At 53.5% G+C, this 15,478-nt stretch overlaps 1 long non-coding RNA gene across 1 annotated transcript; it reads left to right on the top strand.

Moving 5' to 3' along the window:
- Positions 1 to 388: 388 nt before the first annotated feature.
- On the top strand, positions 389 to 7,848 carry LOC116667250. The gene is made up of 3 exons (XR_004324064.1): positions 389 to 431; positions 6,483 to 6,601; positions 7,132 to 7,848. It is a non-coding gene; the product is annotated as an uncharacterized LOC116667250 (long non-coding RNA).
- Positions 7,849 to 15,478: the final 7,630 nt, after the last annotated feature.

Below are 15,478 nucleotides of genomic sequence, written 5' to 3'. Positions count from 1 at the left end.
CGAGCCGAGATCACACTTTGGCAGAAGTAGCTTCTCTTCTCTGCCCTGTTCTGTCACCTCCTGTGCACCGGGTACTGTGCAGGGCTCTGGGGTTTAGTGGGGACAAGACAGGCAGACACCCTGCTCTCCAGGGCCTGACACTGGAGGGACTGGGGAGGGAGACAGACAATGAAGTAACAAACAATGAACATACAAATGCTAAAATGAAAAGTGCTGTGACGTCAATACACAAGGGAAGGGACAGAGAATGCGGAGGGGAAGGGACAGCCGTTTAAGAACAGGTGACCTGTCCTGTCTTTTAGAGACAATTTTTCTTTAAGAGAAAGTGAAATATTTATACAGGAAATGGTGCAATGTCTGGGATTTGCTTCAAAATAATCAATGGTGAGGGATCAGTAAAACCAGGCTGGCTGGGGTTGACCATCACTGAGGTAGGTGGAGGCGGCTCCCAGTGTGCTGTACAACTTTTGTGCTTTTGTATAGTATTGAAAATTCCCAGTAAGTTGAGGTCTTTCTGAGGCGCTGCTCCTGGAGCTAAGGCCCCCTGAGGGGACGGCCAGGGAAAGTCCCGGGGCAGAGGGTCCCGGCTGTGGGCGCCTGTGCGGAGGCCTGAGCTGTAACCAGCTGAGTTGGTTGAGGGGAAAGAGGTGAGGGGGGCCCTGGGAAGGGGTTGGGGCTAAGTGCAGTGAGTCTGTGGAGGGGCTGCAGGTCCTCGTGCGTTTGGACAGAGGCAGCAGGACCTGCGAGGGGGACTGGATGTGGGGGTGGGACCCAAGGGGGATCCAGAACGACGTGCAGGTCAGTGACCTGAGCGCCTGGGGGTGGGGGTGCCATTTACTGACACAGGGGAGCCTGAGGAGGGGGCGGGGCCTGTGTGTGTGTGTGTGTGTGTGTGTGTGTGTGTGTGTGTGTGTGTGTGTTTGCGCTCTGTTGTCTGGCGGAGCTGGGAGGCGGCACTCACGGGGCTCAGACAGCTCACAGCTGGCAGCTGTGGTGCCTCCTCTCTCCTGAGCCCTCAGTCCCCTCACACCCCCGACTGTGGCCACAGGTCAGGCCTGTTCCCTACGGAGGGTTCACTTCCAGGTGGCCCACTTTTTGCCATGACTCACTTGTCAGGTTAGCTATGAACTTCCGAACTGTTTCATCCTTTCACGGGGGCTGATAATGAAGCCAATCACCGAGCATGGGTGAGGGAGGCATCTGTGTCTGAGGGGCGTGACGGCCGGGATGCCTGTGAAAACAGCCCCGGGGCAATGCGGTGAGCTGCCCACAGCGCTCACGGGGCAGCGAGGAGCAGCTGCGGGCGGGCGGCTCGCTGCTGAGCGGCCAGAAAAGCAGGGCTGACGGGGGAGGAGCTTTCTCACCGGTATTAACTGGTTAAACCGAGTACTTCTGCTGCCGTATTTTAGAGACTTCTTAAAAAACATTTTACACTGAAGATAGACAACATAAAACTTATTCACATATTGATTTCAATATTTTTCTTTCTTATGTTTCTCTGTATTTATTAAACTATTTTCTCAAATGTTTTAATTAGAGTAAAGTGTAATCTAAAACAACCCAGTCAGCCCTCACTGGTGCGTCTGGGCTCCCGGCAGTAAGCGGCCCTGGCCCAGCCCTCCCGGCCAGCCCCCGGCAGGTGCAGCAGGCGGGCGGCAGAGGAGCTCAGGACTGTGGGATGTGAGACTCGGTGCTGGTCCACCTCGGGGAGGAACACTAGTGACGCCCAGGCTGGGAGAGCTGCAGAGCCACGGACCACAGAGGGTGTATCTGATTGCATTTCCTGGGGGATAGGCTGTATCTACAATTTCTCCAGGACTGTCGTCAGCAAGGCAGAAGGCCCAGGTTAGGCAGTCAGATCGCCTGTGTCTACTTTCCAGTTCTTGCTGCACCAGCTCCATACAGAGGAATAGCAATAGGTCTTTTGACAATTAATTGGGATAGCAACACACTTAGCGCATTATCTGATGTAGTAGGTGCCCAATAACACCAGCTCTCCACACAGTTGAGTTACCCAGTCCCTAACCACTCCTGAGAAAGTATAAAGCAAGGGGCATCTAACATCCTGAGGCCATCTACTCACTGTGTGGTGTGGGAGTGTGGCAGTGGCAGAGCCCTGCCCATGCTACGTGCCCGTGGAAGAAGGAGAGACAGCCCAGAGTGTGCTGGGCGAGAGGAGTTGCTCTGGGTTGACCAGGTGGCCCTGGAATGAGAAGTCTTTGAACATGACCTAATTACATCAAATGGCTGTATCAGGGGGCTTACTGGGAGGGCTGAGGGGGAAGCAGAAAGTCCCACTGTCCCCAGGCACCCTGTGGGGGGTCACCCCAATGTCAGTGCCGAGGTCACATCTGCTGCCCCAGCCGTGTGCTTTCTCAGGCCACTCACCCATCATGGACGGACACCTGACGCCTGAGTATTTCCAAACAGTAGCTTTACATGCATGATAGTGCTTAGTTAGTGCACCTACCATATTGGCCCCATTTTATAGTGCAGACAGTAGAGGCTGACCCAGAACACTCATTAGGTCAAGGTCACACATGTAAGTGGGCCTGAGCCAGGATTCCAGGGCCCAGGCCCAGCAGTTGGCATCCTCTCTCAATCCAAGGTGACCACACCCTCCTGGGAGAGCTACCAGCACACCTGACACAGACTCAGGGCCCTGGGGCTGCCTCCACACCCCACCAGCAGACTCGTGCGATTCATGTCCTTGTCTGTCAAGGGAAGGCAGAGCTGAGAAAGGTATTGGTGGGAATTCAGCTCTGAGTACCTCAAACCCAGCCTTGAAAGGTGTAAGCTATGCTCCAGGATACTCTTAATGTGCTGAGAGATTGCTTACTCCTTGGTTTTGCACATAAAGGAAAAGGTGGCTGGGCTCCCCAGTCAGACCCTCCTTCCACTTGTCCACGCTGCCTCTGTCCTCACAGTGTCTGCAGTGAGTGGTCAGCAGGGGCTCTGAAATCTCAGCTGGCTGAGGGGATGCAGTGTTGTGTGGGAAGTGTGTCACCTGGAGGCACAAAGGTGGGTACTTACTGTAGATTGTGGTTTTGTCCAACTTATATCTGCAAGCTTATTCCGGAATTTTGCTTTGAATAAGGCCATATGCAAAAAATCCAAGTTTGTAGGGTTCTGCAAGGGCAACAACCAGAGGTCTGTGTTAGGAGGGGCTGAGCGCTGTCTTCCCTCTGACCTCAAAATTATGACAACTGAATTCCGAGGGGACTCCTCTGAGAAAGCAGCTGTGTCTGAACCAACATCTGTTTGCACCCTGAGCTCATCTGTTGTCACTGATGGTTCTCTCAGAGGCAGTGGGTTTGGGCTTTGAGTTCTCAGGGGGGCCTGTCACCAACCATCATTACCCATCGAGCTTATTAAAGGCACTCAGTCTCATCCCCTCTCCCTGGGCAAACCCCGCCGTGGTTATTAACCCAGAACCTCCAAGGTCTCCCCTACGGGTGCAGGCAGTGCTCTCCACCTGGCCCTTTCTTGCATAAATGGCAGTGGAACCAAGACAATGCTGGCTGAAGACAGCCCTGACCCTTGTCTGAGGGGAGCACACATTTCTAGGTGCCTGTGGGACTTTCTGACACTTGGGGGGGTCTGTTCCTCCCCCCCTCACAGTTTCTGTGTGCCTGTGGCAGGGTGGAAACCCTAAGAGCAAGGCTGGGACTTGGGTGATGTAAGCCAGGAGGCGAGAACCCTGCATGGGAGAGTCCCCACGGAAGGTGAAATCCCATTTTAGCTGTTGTTCTGAGTCTGCAATGACTGCTCCTCCTCTCCCCTTCCCTGACCCTTCATGTGCCTCCCCTACCCCGCAAGGATTCACCAAGCACTTCATTTCACTAGGGTGGGAGGCACTGTTATGCTAAGGTGCAATTTCTCTGGGCCATAGTCCCTCCCCAGGCTTTTAGATCTCCACTGGTGCTTCCCAGAAATGGAAACAAATATGAGGGGATCCAGAAAGGGCAGCTGGTGGGCCTGACCCCTGGGGAGCTGGCCAGGATAACATGTAGGTCCTTCTGCTGCAAGTCCAAGGTCATTAGCCTCCACCCCTGCCTTCTTGTCAAGGCCAATTAATTGTCTAAGGTTGATTAACTTAAGGAACTTTCCTCAGAAATGCCAGCACAGCCTTGGCCCTGGCAGTCCTGATTCCTCCTGCTCCAGATCTTCCTGCAGCTCCCATCAGATCAAGGCAGAATTTGCAAATTCTCTGCTTTGGAGCGAACAGATTCTTGTCCTGTGGGCTGAAGTTGGCCTGCTGATATGAGTTTTTAGGTTTACAAAATAGTAGAGCCTATGTTTAAAAGTCTGCAAATATCCTTGACCTCAAAGAGTCAAAACAATCTTGAGAAAGAAGAATGAAGCTGGAGGTACCTTGCTCCTTATTTCAGACCACACTACAAAGCGACAGGAATCAAAGCAGTATGGTGCTTGCACAAGCACAGACACAGAGGTCAACGGGACAAAACAGAGACCCCCCCCCCCAATAACCCCATGCTCACATGGTAAATTGATTTATGACAATGGAGGCAAGAGTACAAAGAGGAAAAGAGAATCTCTTCAATAAGCGCTGTTGGCAAAACTAGACAGTCCATGTAAATGGATGAAATTGGAACATTTCTCACACCATCTATAAAAATAAACCCCGAACAGATTAAAGAACTAATATAAGACGGGAAACATTAAAACTCCTGGAAGAAAACAGAGAGATGGGACACTGACCAACTTTAACCTAGGTGTGTCCTTAACGCAGCAATTCTGCTTCTGGTCTTGACGCCACGGAATTCCTTTCCCAAGCTCACAGAGACGTAAGCGTCAGGATGGTCCCCACACAAAGCTGCTTGTAGACTAATTAGGAACAATCTGAATATTGACCGAGGAAGACTAATGAAGTAAATCGGCCCATCCATACAATGGAATACTGTGGAGATGGTTGGAAACTATCATGAACTGCATAATCCCATTATGTAAAAGTATCCTTGTAAAGTATATTTAGATCAGTATTTACGTATATGATTAACGATATGTGGTTGTTATCTCTGGAGACAGTAGATAAAACATGGGAGAGCCTTATCGTAATGGAGGGACAGCTGTTACCCCGGCTGGTTGCAGGAGGGTCTCTGTCTGCACAGTGTGTCCTGCCTCCCTCCCCCACAGAGGGTCTCTGGCCACGATGCAGACCTGGACACCGGACCTCAGAGGGACGCCCTGCTCTGCACCGTGTCCTACTGTGGCCGCCACCGCTGTGCGCCACCTGCTGGGCTTCTTGCAGACACGCCCTCGGCCCCGTCACAGGCAGGGAAAGGAACTACCAGGTTACCGCCTCCAGCCCACCCCCGGGGGGAAAGCCCCAAGCGCAGCCAGATCTAGCGAACACATAGCAGGGACGAATCTCCAAACCACGGTGCCAGGTGCGCAAGGCCACACACGCCATTCATCCCACGTGAGTCACTGAGCAGATGCTCTAAAGAGCAGACTAGCCCGTAGAGGAAGAAATCAGACGGTAGCTGCCTCCAGGGGGCGGGGCAGGGGTTGCCTGGGAAGGTTCCCTAGGGGACTTTTGGGGACAACCATGCTGTTCTGAGTCTTCACGGGGTTTGGGGTTACACAGGTGTCCTGTTAGAACTCATCAAATGATACACTTGAGTTTGCTGCTTTTAAAAAAGAGAACTCAGCAAAAACTGTTTCCCAATTAAAGATATGCAGAATGAAGGGTCTGGGGAGGCAGCAGCCTGATGACTGTAATTTACTTTGAAATGCATCAAAAAATGAGGTAGTTTGATGAAGACAAAAATACAAGAAAGAGTTAGATAAATAAATGATAAAGGAAATGTGGTCAGATATTAACTACAAATCCAGGTGTCAGAGCTAGGGGTGTCCACTGTACAAGCATTTCTCCTTTGCTGTAGGCTTGGAGTTGTCATGAAAGACTGGAAGAAAAACAATGAACTGAATGATAAAAATAAAAAAAAAATCAAGCTGTGGACACAGCCAAGCAGAAGTCATGTTACATACTGGGTGACAAGTGACTACTAAGAGGAACAGATGAGGACTGTAGGAGGCCAGAGGGGCCAGCTGATCAGGAAAGGCTTCAGGATTGAGGTGCCCCAAGGGTAAAGTCTCAAAGGCTGGGTGGGCTGGATCCCGTAGCGCTAAGGAAGGTTTTTCAGGAAGCCTAGTCCCCCATGCCCCGCACTGCCCTGTCTCTGCAGCAGGTGGGCTTAGAGCAGAGGCTGGACCTTGGGGGGCCCGGCTGTCTGGCGAGGGGACCTCAGCCTCCCCGGTCAGGCTGGGTTAGGGAAGTGGCTTTCTCAGTCCCTCGGGCCCTGGGCACAGGATGGGCTGGAGCACAGGCCTGGAGGCAGGGAGGCCAGCAGAGGCCTCTGCCCAGCCCAGGAGGGAGCCCGAGAGGCCGAGGAAGCTGAGTGCCTCCTGCTTACCCCCTCCTGGCCTCCTCACACCCGGCCCACTGACTTATTCAGAATAGCAGCCCGATGAACATCTTCAACTTTACTGGGGTCCAGGCTCCTGCCCTGAGATATTCCTCCAAGGACTGTCATGCTGTGCGGCAGCTTTCGACAAGATGACAGCAGTTTTAAAGGTCAGAGCAGCGCTGCTGGGCCATACAGGTGGGGGTGGGGGGTGCAGTGGGCACCTGTCACCTCAGCTGGGCCACCCCAGGACATAGGTGACAACTGGCATCCTCTCTGGGGTTTGACAGGCCTGTGTGTGTCCTGGGGACACAAGCAGAGACCTGCAGCTGTCAGGCTGCTGCATGGCTGGCATGTGGCACCAGAGAAGCAGGGGAGGACACTCCTTGTGTGGGGTCTCTGGCCCATGTCCACACCCCGCCTTGCAGGTCCCAGGGTCAGAAGACAGGAGGAGTCTGACAGCTGCCAGCAACCGCGAGTTCAGCTGGAGCCCCTTCCCCCTGGATGTTCTTAAACCACTTCCCCCCCAAACCTGGGCTGACATGGGGTTGGGGGGAGCCATAGTCAGTGATGGAATCTGAGCACCAGCTCCCGGTGGTGAGGGGCCCCGGCTTCTAGATCCTGTGCGGGTCACTGTGGACTCCACTTGTCTATGTCTCACTGCACATCTGACAGTGGGTCCTGCTATTTCTACTTCTAGGGGACGGAAGTGGAGCTCACAGACAGTCAGCAATTTGCCCCGGTTTGTGCCCGTGGGCAGCAGAGCTCAGGAACGGACACCGCTCCGTCTGACCCTGGCCTCGTGCACTGAAGCCCTGCAGTTCGGAGCACGGGGCAGGCCCAGCTCCCGGGCCTGCGTCCAGCTGCATCTGGCTGAGTGCTGGTCCTTGTGGAAGCGTGTGCTCGTCCCCCGGCCTCAGTGGCACAAACCCCAGTGATGTGGACGCATGAGCTGGCACACACAGCACTCACTCCAGAGAGAGGGCTCCTGTCAGAAAAGGACCTGCACAGGGTCCTCCCCGCACTGATGTGGGGACCCTCCTGGGGAAGAGGGCAGCCTTGCCCAGTTCCAGACCTCAGGGAGAGGCCTTCCCCATCTAGCCGCTGGGTGTAACGCTGGCTGTGAGTATTCGCGTGATGCCTTTGTCAGGCCGGGTTCCTAGTATGATGCTGTAACTGAACTGTGTCCAGTTCTTTTCTTCATCTGTTGAGACAATCATATTTCCCTTCTCCATTGGCTGATGTGATAAATTATACTGATATTTCAAATATTGAATCAGACTTGCATTTCTAGAGTGACCCCTAATTAGTCTTAATGCATTGTCCTTTTTATATGTTATTGGATTTCATTTGCTAGTGTTATGTTCAGGGTTTAAAAACTATCTTTTCTCATTTTTTAATTAAACTTTTGTTTTTGAGTTTTAAAAAGTAAACTTACAGGGGTAATTATTTCCCAATAAATGTATGTCAAGTCATTGCGTGGTTTACCTTAAATTTATACAGAGCTGTATGTCAGGTGTATCAGGAAGAAAAGGCAGCTACGCACATATTCACAGCACAGCCCCCGGCCGACCCAGCTCACATAAACATACACTTAGTTATATGCTCAGGGCACAATCACATATCTGACACACTTCTGTAAAAACACCCAGGCACACACACACCACACACTCAGACACCACATTCATGCACACGCACACTGTAGATACTCACTCCATTCACAACACAATACCCCACACAAACACACCAAACACACACACACCACACTCACACTGCACTTACACAGACACACTGAGGCACATTCACATACACACAGACAAACATTACTTAGTCCAAAACAATGACCCCAGCCCTCACCTCCCACACAGGCTTAGTAAGTATCTCTAGCCATACCTTCCTTACAGGAATTTCCCACCAGCCGGGACACAGGGATGGGTGGCAGGGTCAGGGAGAAGTGACGGGTGTGACCATGCTGAGAAACCACCCTACCCCGTCCTCACACTTAGCCCACACTCGCTGGTGTAAGAAAGCCGTCACCGTCCCTGGGATGGGGCACCTTGTGCAGCTGTTCCTTTCCTTCTACCATTTGAATCAGCTACAGGGAATCAGCCAGGGGTTGAGGACCCAGCAGGTCCCATCCCAGGAGACAGGCTCCTGCCTCCTGCCATGTTAGACCCCAAGGGCCACCGCCTGGCATCTGCCAGCTGCCCATCGTTAGGGACCGGGAAGCCCCCCGCCCGCACCTCCGTGTGCAGGTCTACACAACACTCGTTGCTCATCTGCAGGGGCTGTCTGCTGTCTGAGCACTGGGGTGGGCAGAGGGCCATCCTCGGGGTGACCCTGGGACAGCTGCCTTTGAAGCTTTCCCCAACTGGTTCACCTGTTCTGAATTCCCTGGTCTCTCTGATAGTCATTTACACCCAGGCGGTAAAACTTGGCTTTCATATTCCGAGCCCTGTTAGCCTAAGAGAAAGAAAGGCTTTGAGTATAAAACACACAAGCACACAGAGCACAAAGCTGGTGATGATGGATGGGACTCACCTGGCTCTTAGATTCCCATAAAGGTGTTGGCAGGAGTGGTCCAGAGGCCACAGTGAAAACAGGCTGGCAGCCTTCCTGTCTGCAGAAGGAGCAGGGAGCGGTCTGGTCTGCAAGGCACTGGCTGCCAGGCCCACAGCGCTGCTCCCTCCCTGGGGGGAGGCCACCCTAACCCGAGCACCCGCCATCCAGAGCACCTGGAGGGAGAAGGGGCCGAGGCCCAGGACCCACGTGACAGATGAGGCGGCTGAGAGCGGCTCAGAGCTCTTCCTGGTGAACCCTCACTATGACCAGATGGCACAGCCTTGGCCCTGAAAGGCCACTCCAGCGACCTCCCTGGACGAGGACCAGCCTTTCAGGTGAGCAAAGGCAGGAGCTGGGCTCCAGCCCAGGCAGCGCCTGCGGCCTTTCCTGTGGGCTCTGTGGGGCCTGCTGTTCAGGACTTGAGGTCAAGATGCTTGGACAGCAGCCCCCGCCCAGCTCCCTGCCTTTCCCTGCAACCCACGTGTCTCTCCTGACAAAAGCCACACCCTCCAGTCCAGGTGCTGAGGGTTCAGGGCCGAGCACAGCCTTTCCCACTGTCGGAGACTCAGTCACAGGACGAGAGTCAACCCGAGGGAGGAAGCTGAAGGGAAAGGAGGCGGAGCAAGAATTGGGGTGGACATAGGTGTGGGCAGCCAGGGGGACATCAAGGCCTTTGTTCCCTCATCTGATCCCTCTCTGCTCGCGGCCCCTGGCTTTCCCCTTTTCTGTCTCGTGCAGCCCAACCGCAGGTCAAGCACCTCACGTCTAATAAGAACCGTCTGGTTCTCAGAAACCTCCCTGGGGGTGGTTTCATCCTCACTGCGCAGAGGAGGAAGCTGCCGCACAGAGAGGGCAAGGACCTCGCTCCAAGAGGCAGCACTAGGAACTGGCCGCGGTGGGTCTGCGCCAGCCCCTGCTGCGGCCCGGGCCTGGCTCTGTCCCACCCGAGAGCAGTGACGGCAGCAGGTGACTTACCTCCCGAGTTAGTTTGTTCAATCTGCTCATTCGCCTGCAACAAAATGAAGGAATGTGGTGGAAGGGCAGTGAGATGAGCCCATAAGACTCTAAGAACTTGATAAAGGAGAATAAATTCTCAGAGCTCTGTGGAGTCTGTACCTTTTTCAATCCTTCATGCATGTTTCTAGGTCCTGCAGGTATTATGTTCTGAAGTCTTTTAAGAGCAGCTTTTATTTCTTGTCTGAAAAAATCAGAAAAAAGGGTAGAGTAGGAATGAGAGTTGATTGCTACATTAAAAAAAATACCCCAAAAAACAGACCTGTCCTGGCACCGTTCTGCCCCATGCAGACCTGCTTGGATGGGAAAGGACACAAGTCACCCCATCATGACCTTCCTGCTCACATCTCTGACACGACAGGCCTTGCTCAGGACTCCTCTGCCCCGTTTGGTGAGCGTGGGGGATGCTGCTTTGCTGGTCCCACGGGAAGGGTCTGGCTTCCAATGTGCTCATCCCTGTCATACGAAGGTGACTTCAGGGACTCAGCAAGGGCCCTGCCTCGGCTGTCCGTGGTGAGAGGGGTCACCCGGGGCCGTGCACCTGGGAATCCAGTGCTCACAACGTGACTGGTGGGACTGCTGGCACCTAAGGGCTCCCTCGTGATGGCACATCGTCCTACAATAGACAAGGCTGAGTTTGGAAAAGGTCGTCCTGCTGATACCCCCGCCCTTTCCCATCAGCCCCTGCCACAGACCCCTGGTCCACTTGGTCCCTCCAAGCCACTTCCCCTTGGGATCCGTGCTAAAGGAAGTGGCTGAGCCGCTTTGTTAGAGTGCTGGGGCTCCTGGACTTCATGTGCCCCTGGAGAAAGACAATAGGCTGGAAAAGAGGCCTGAGGGCGGTCAACGCAGGAGGAGAGCAGCGACCCCAGGCTTCACATGTCGGCTTCTGTTAAAGCAGACGGTGAGGGGTGGGCTGGGACACATGAGGGGGTGGGGCTAGCTCAGGCTAATCCAGTGTGACTGGATTTGAAGTCCGAGGAGGATCTGGATCCTGAAGGCTGGCTTCTCACTGTGGGAAGAAGAGATTCTGATGTGCGGTGCGATATGAGAGCCCAGGCCTTCCCAGCCCAGCCCAGGAGGAGAGGGCGGGTAACAATGGCCAGTGGAGGCCAAACCAGGACTTGCCTAGTCTAGCCAGACACCTGTCTTGGCACTTTTTGGAAGATTTCCATTTGCTCAATCACATCCCGAAATATGCTGGAACTCTCAGCCCTCCCCAGCCTCCTGCCCAGGACCCATGTTGCCAGGTGAAGTTCTTGCCTGTGTGGGCTTTCCCTGGTGCTGCCCCTCCAGTGCTATGCCCAGCTTGGCTCATAGTGGACCCCAGGCCCCTGGCACCCTCAGCAATCCCTTCTGCTCTTAAAATACCCCCTCAACTCCTGAGAGCCCCTTCACCTCTTCCCAGTTCTCGCTCACCAAGCCATCACCCCTGGGGCCTCCTAGTCCCTGTGCTGTCTGGATTCTGCAGCACCCAGAGCAAGCCCTGTGTGGCCTGTGCCATCTCCATCCTGCTCCCCCTAGTGGACAAGGCTCAGAAAGCACCATCCCTGGCCCCAGTCCTGGCCCCACGTTCTCTGCAGACCCACCAGTCACACCACTTATCAGGCTCCACTGGCCACTTCTGGACTCACCCTGCATACCAGGACTGACCACAGCCCTCTGCCACACACTCCTAAACTCCTAGGCTGTGGGACACTACTGGGAAGGCCCAATCTCAAGATGAGCCCAGCTTCTAGTAAGATTCTATGGGTCCTTTGTGAGCTGGAAGCGTTAGGTTGATTAGCTAGAGCCATGGTTGATTTTGAGATGTCTTCTTAGTGCGTATGTCCATTCCTCACACAGGATTTCACATGTTTTCAACTCCTCTGAGCTCCACTCTCTCTCCTGGACCCTGTTTCATGGAAGATTTCTCTCCAGAGAAGAGCAGGGAGGCCTTCCATGAGCTTCACCAAAGCTCTCTTGGTCCCGGCCTTGAGCCCCTGCCTTGGAGAAGTCAGTGGTCTTCCTCTCCCTCATGAGCAGCTCCTCCACCAGAAACCCACCTCCAGTTCCCACTGCCTCTCTCCCTGCCTCCTGCCGGAGTCCCTCCTCACAGACTTGCTTTCTTTTACTTCAAACCCACTCCAGTCTCTCTCCTAAAACTGAGCCACACACATGCACACAACTTTGCCTTTCCCTCGCTCACCGAGTAGGAAGCCCATTCCCCTTTTCTCCCGGGAGCTAGGCACGGAGAGTGCTGTCTCCACGAAGGGGCAGCCCTGCTCCCCCACCTGCAGCCTTGCTGTGCTGGCCCATCAGAAGCTCTGCGGTTCTCTCCAAGGTCCTGAAAAGCAACTCTGTGCCCCAAGTCCTGGGACCATCAGGTCTAAATGTCCTCAGCCTGGCTTTGGTGCTTTACTCACTCTTAGTTGGGTTACAGTCATTTGCATCCATAAGAATCTTAATTTTTCAGCTACTCAGAAGAGCCATATCTTCCCACCTCCAGGCCTTTGGGCCCACTGCTGGGCCCGCTTCCTGAACTCCAGTCCAGCCAGATCTTCAGAACCATACTTGTGAACTCTCTTGCTTCAATCCCACCAAGACCAAGCTCCCTTCCACTGAGGCCTCCAGCTCCTCAACACAGCCCATCCCTTACTCCCTAGGTGTGACTGTCTCCTTCTCACCCCCACTGGCCTGGGACAGAGTGACACACAGCAAGTGCCCAACACAGACCAGCGTACATACATCTGTAAACCTGATCAAGGAAATGCTCACAGCGAGCCCGATCTGGGAAAACAGAAAAGCACTGAGAGGACACAGGACAGGTGGAGGGCAGGGCTTAGAGGGGTAGAGGTGGTCCAGCAGCACAGGGGTCGGCCAGTGCCAGCGCAGCCAGGGGTCAGCAGGACCCAGGGAGCTGGGGCTGGGGGTCAGCATGGGCATTTGAGGGGAGCCCAGGATGGCCCAGCCTGCACCCAGTGGGTCCTCATGAGGTCTCAGGGAACCCCTCAATTCCCTGTGCCCTCACCAATAGGGTTGCCTTAGGGGATTAAAACAGCATTTACCTGTCTGAGGTGAGGGGCATGAGGACGTTGCCGTATTGCGAGTAGGTGATGAAGGACACCTGCAGTTTAGGGCTGGGGAGGAAGCATGTGTGTGTGTGAGAAGCTCAAAATTACACCCCTGAGCAGCGAGGAAGGGGGTACATTCCAATTTCCCTGCTCCCCACCCCAACTCTTCTGTTTGGGCCCTATTTCCCAAACCCTGGAATCTCCCAAACCCTGGAATTTCCCATTCCCTTTGTAAAGGGTTGGGAGGCCTGTAAGAAGTGATGTCTTGCTGGAAGAGAGAGTCTGGGTGGCATCATGTTCCATCGTTATCCCCCAACACCCTCAGGTCTTTCGCTCTCTCTCTCACACACACACATACACACACACACAGAGGTATATGCACACTCTCCCTGCGTGCACAAGAGTGCAGGCACCCATGCTCCTGCATGAGGGCCTCTCCCCTGGGCTCTCTTCGAATGTAAAATTCTTTGGAACTTCAACTTCCCACACCTCCCCTCTTGCCTGTCTTCCCTGCCTGCCTCTCACCTCAAAGAAATTGTTCTACCTCTCAGTAACAATTCATATATATCCTTCCCTTTTTCTTCCACTGTCTTCTGGTCCATTGATCCTCATTATCTTTTAGCTAAATTGCTACCATATGTCCCTTCCTGGGTTCCGTCTTCTCTTAGTTTATGCTCCAACTCATTTTACCCATAATTATTAGATTTTTCTCCTGTAGCCTAACCATAATTTTGTTAGACCCTACCCCAAAATCATCTATAGCCCCCAGGAAATCCAAGCGCCGAAGCTTGGCATTATGACCCCATGGACTTAGCCCCAAACTGTCCTGTCCAACCTCTCTACCAGCCCTCCCCTGAATTAGGCCTGCTTTCCAGCCAAACAGATGGGTCACTGCACAAGAAGTCTCCTTGATGGTTCCTGTTAACTTGTCTTTTCTTATCCTTCAAGACCTAGTTCAAAATTCGACATCCTCTGAGAAGCCATTCTTGCCTTTTTATTCCCTAAGAATACTTGCTTTTTTCCTTAAATTGCAAGTAAATCCTTTGAACTCCTCTTTTGGCCCTTGGCACCATCTGACCTGTGTTTAGTTATATACTACTAGTTCGGCTATTTCCTAATCTGTGAGGTCCTCTGGACAGACTCTGTCCTCTACAATGTGGCCTGACTCCCAGGCAGGAGCCAAGAAAGCTGCTGGGAGCGATGGAACCAGTGTGATTGGTAATTCTTTCTGCTTCAGGTCACCACCCTGGGCTCTGCGCTCCTGACCCGAGGGGCTCCCATGCCTCCCGAGTCTAAAGGGTGCACTCCGCCCAGCAGAACAAATCACCAGCCATAGTTTGTGCACCACTTCATCATGTCATCCACTACTTTGTAAATGTCCTTCCATTTGTTGCCTACGCCGCTCAACCTGAAAACAAAAAAGACCTGATTACGAGAGATAAAGCACCTCCACTGGGTGGGCAGTTTCTCCCTCCCATTTCCAACAGACCCTCTAGCAACTCCTTCCCGCCCCACGGAGCTGAAGGCTGCTGCCCTCCCTCAGCAACGTCAGCGGGTCACCCTGGGGGCGGCTTTCATCAGTGTGGGGGTGGGGAGGGTGACCAACCAGACTTGTATGCTTGGGGATGAGGCACTTTGGTGGCAAACCGGGAGGGCTGATACTACAAGGAGTAAGGGAGGGCGTGTTGGTTACCGACACACCAACAGGCACCCTGGTCTTGTCTGGGAGAGGATGTGCTACTTAGACTATTTCACTTCCTTTCTTTCTTATCAAACTGCAAAGCTGAGCCACTCTGGACACAGAAGGCCTTTCTGGGGAGCACTTCCAGGAAAAGGCAGAGCTTGGTTTGGGATGCTGCTGTCCTGGAGTCATTACGCACAGGAAGCTGCAGGACCTTCTTGTCCCTACATTGAGTTCCTCACTCTCATCAGCTCCCACTGTAGTAGCTGAGTGGAGAATAAGGAGGCTGGGAGGCATTGAGGCTTCATGACCCCTCTGTCTAGGTGGGAAGGACTTGATGTGCTGAACTGGCCAGAGTGCAAAGGTCCCTGCGATCCCACACATCTGCAGGTCTGCACTAGTCTGGTTATAGAGGGCAAATGTGCGTCTCATTGGCTAAGTGCTTTGTCAAGGTTCAGCAGATGGTAGGGGGGAACCTGAGGATGGTGCCCTGTCCTGGGGTCTTTGCCAGTGAATGTTGGCTCATGTCTTTGAGATGACATGTGAGTCTGAGAAACTCCCGGGAGCTCCTTCATTTCACCTCTAGTGATCACTATGCCCCTAAACATCCGGAATGTCATATTTATGTGTGTGGTTTCCATAAACCCAAGAGCATCCTTCTCCTCTCTTCCATCCCTTCTACCTCCCTTTGGCTGCATCTCAACTGTCAAGAGATGGCAAGTAAATTAAGGATGGAT

Source organism: Camelus ferus, chromosome 11, assembly GCF_009834535.1.
Source record: "Camelus ferus isolate YT-003-E chromosome 11, BCGSAC_Cfer_1.0, whole genome shotgun sequence".
In the NCBI taxonomy this organism is placed as follows: domain Eukaryota; kingdom Metazoa; phylum Chordata; class Mammalia; order Artiodactyla; family Camelidae; genus Camelus; species Camelus ferus.
Note: the sequence above shows the minus strand (reverse complement) of the source record. Positions and strands in the feature narration are given on the sequence as shown.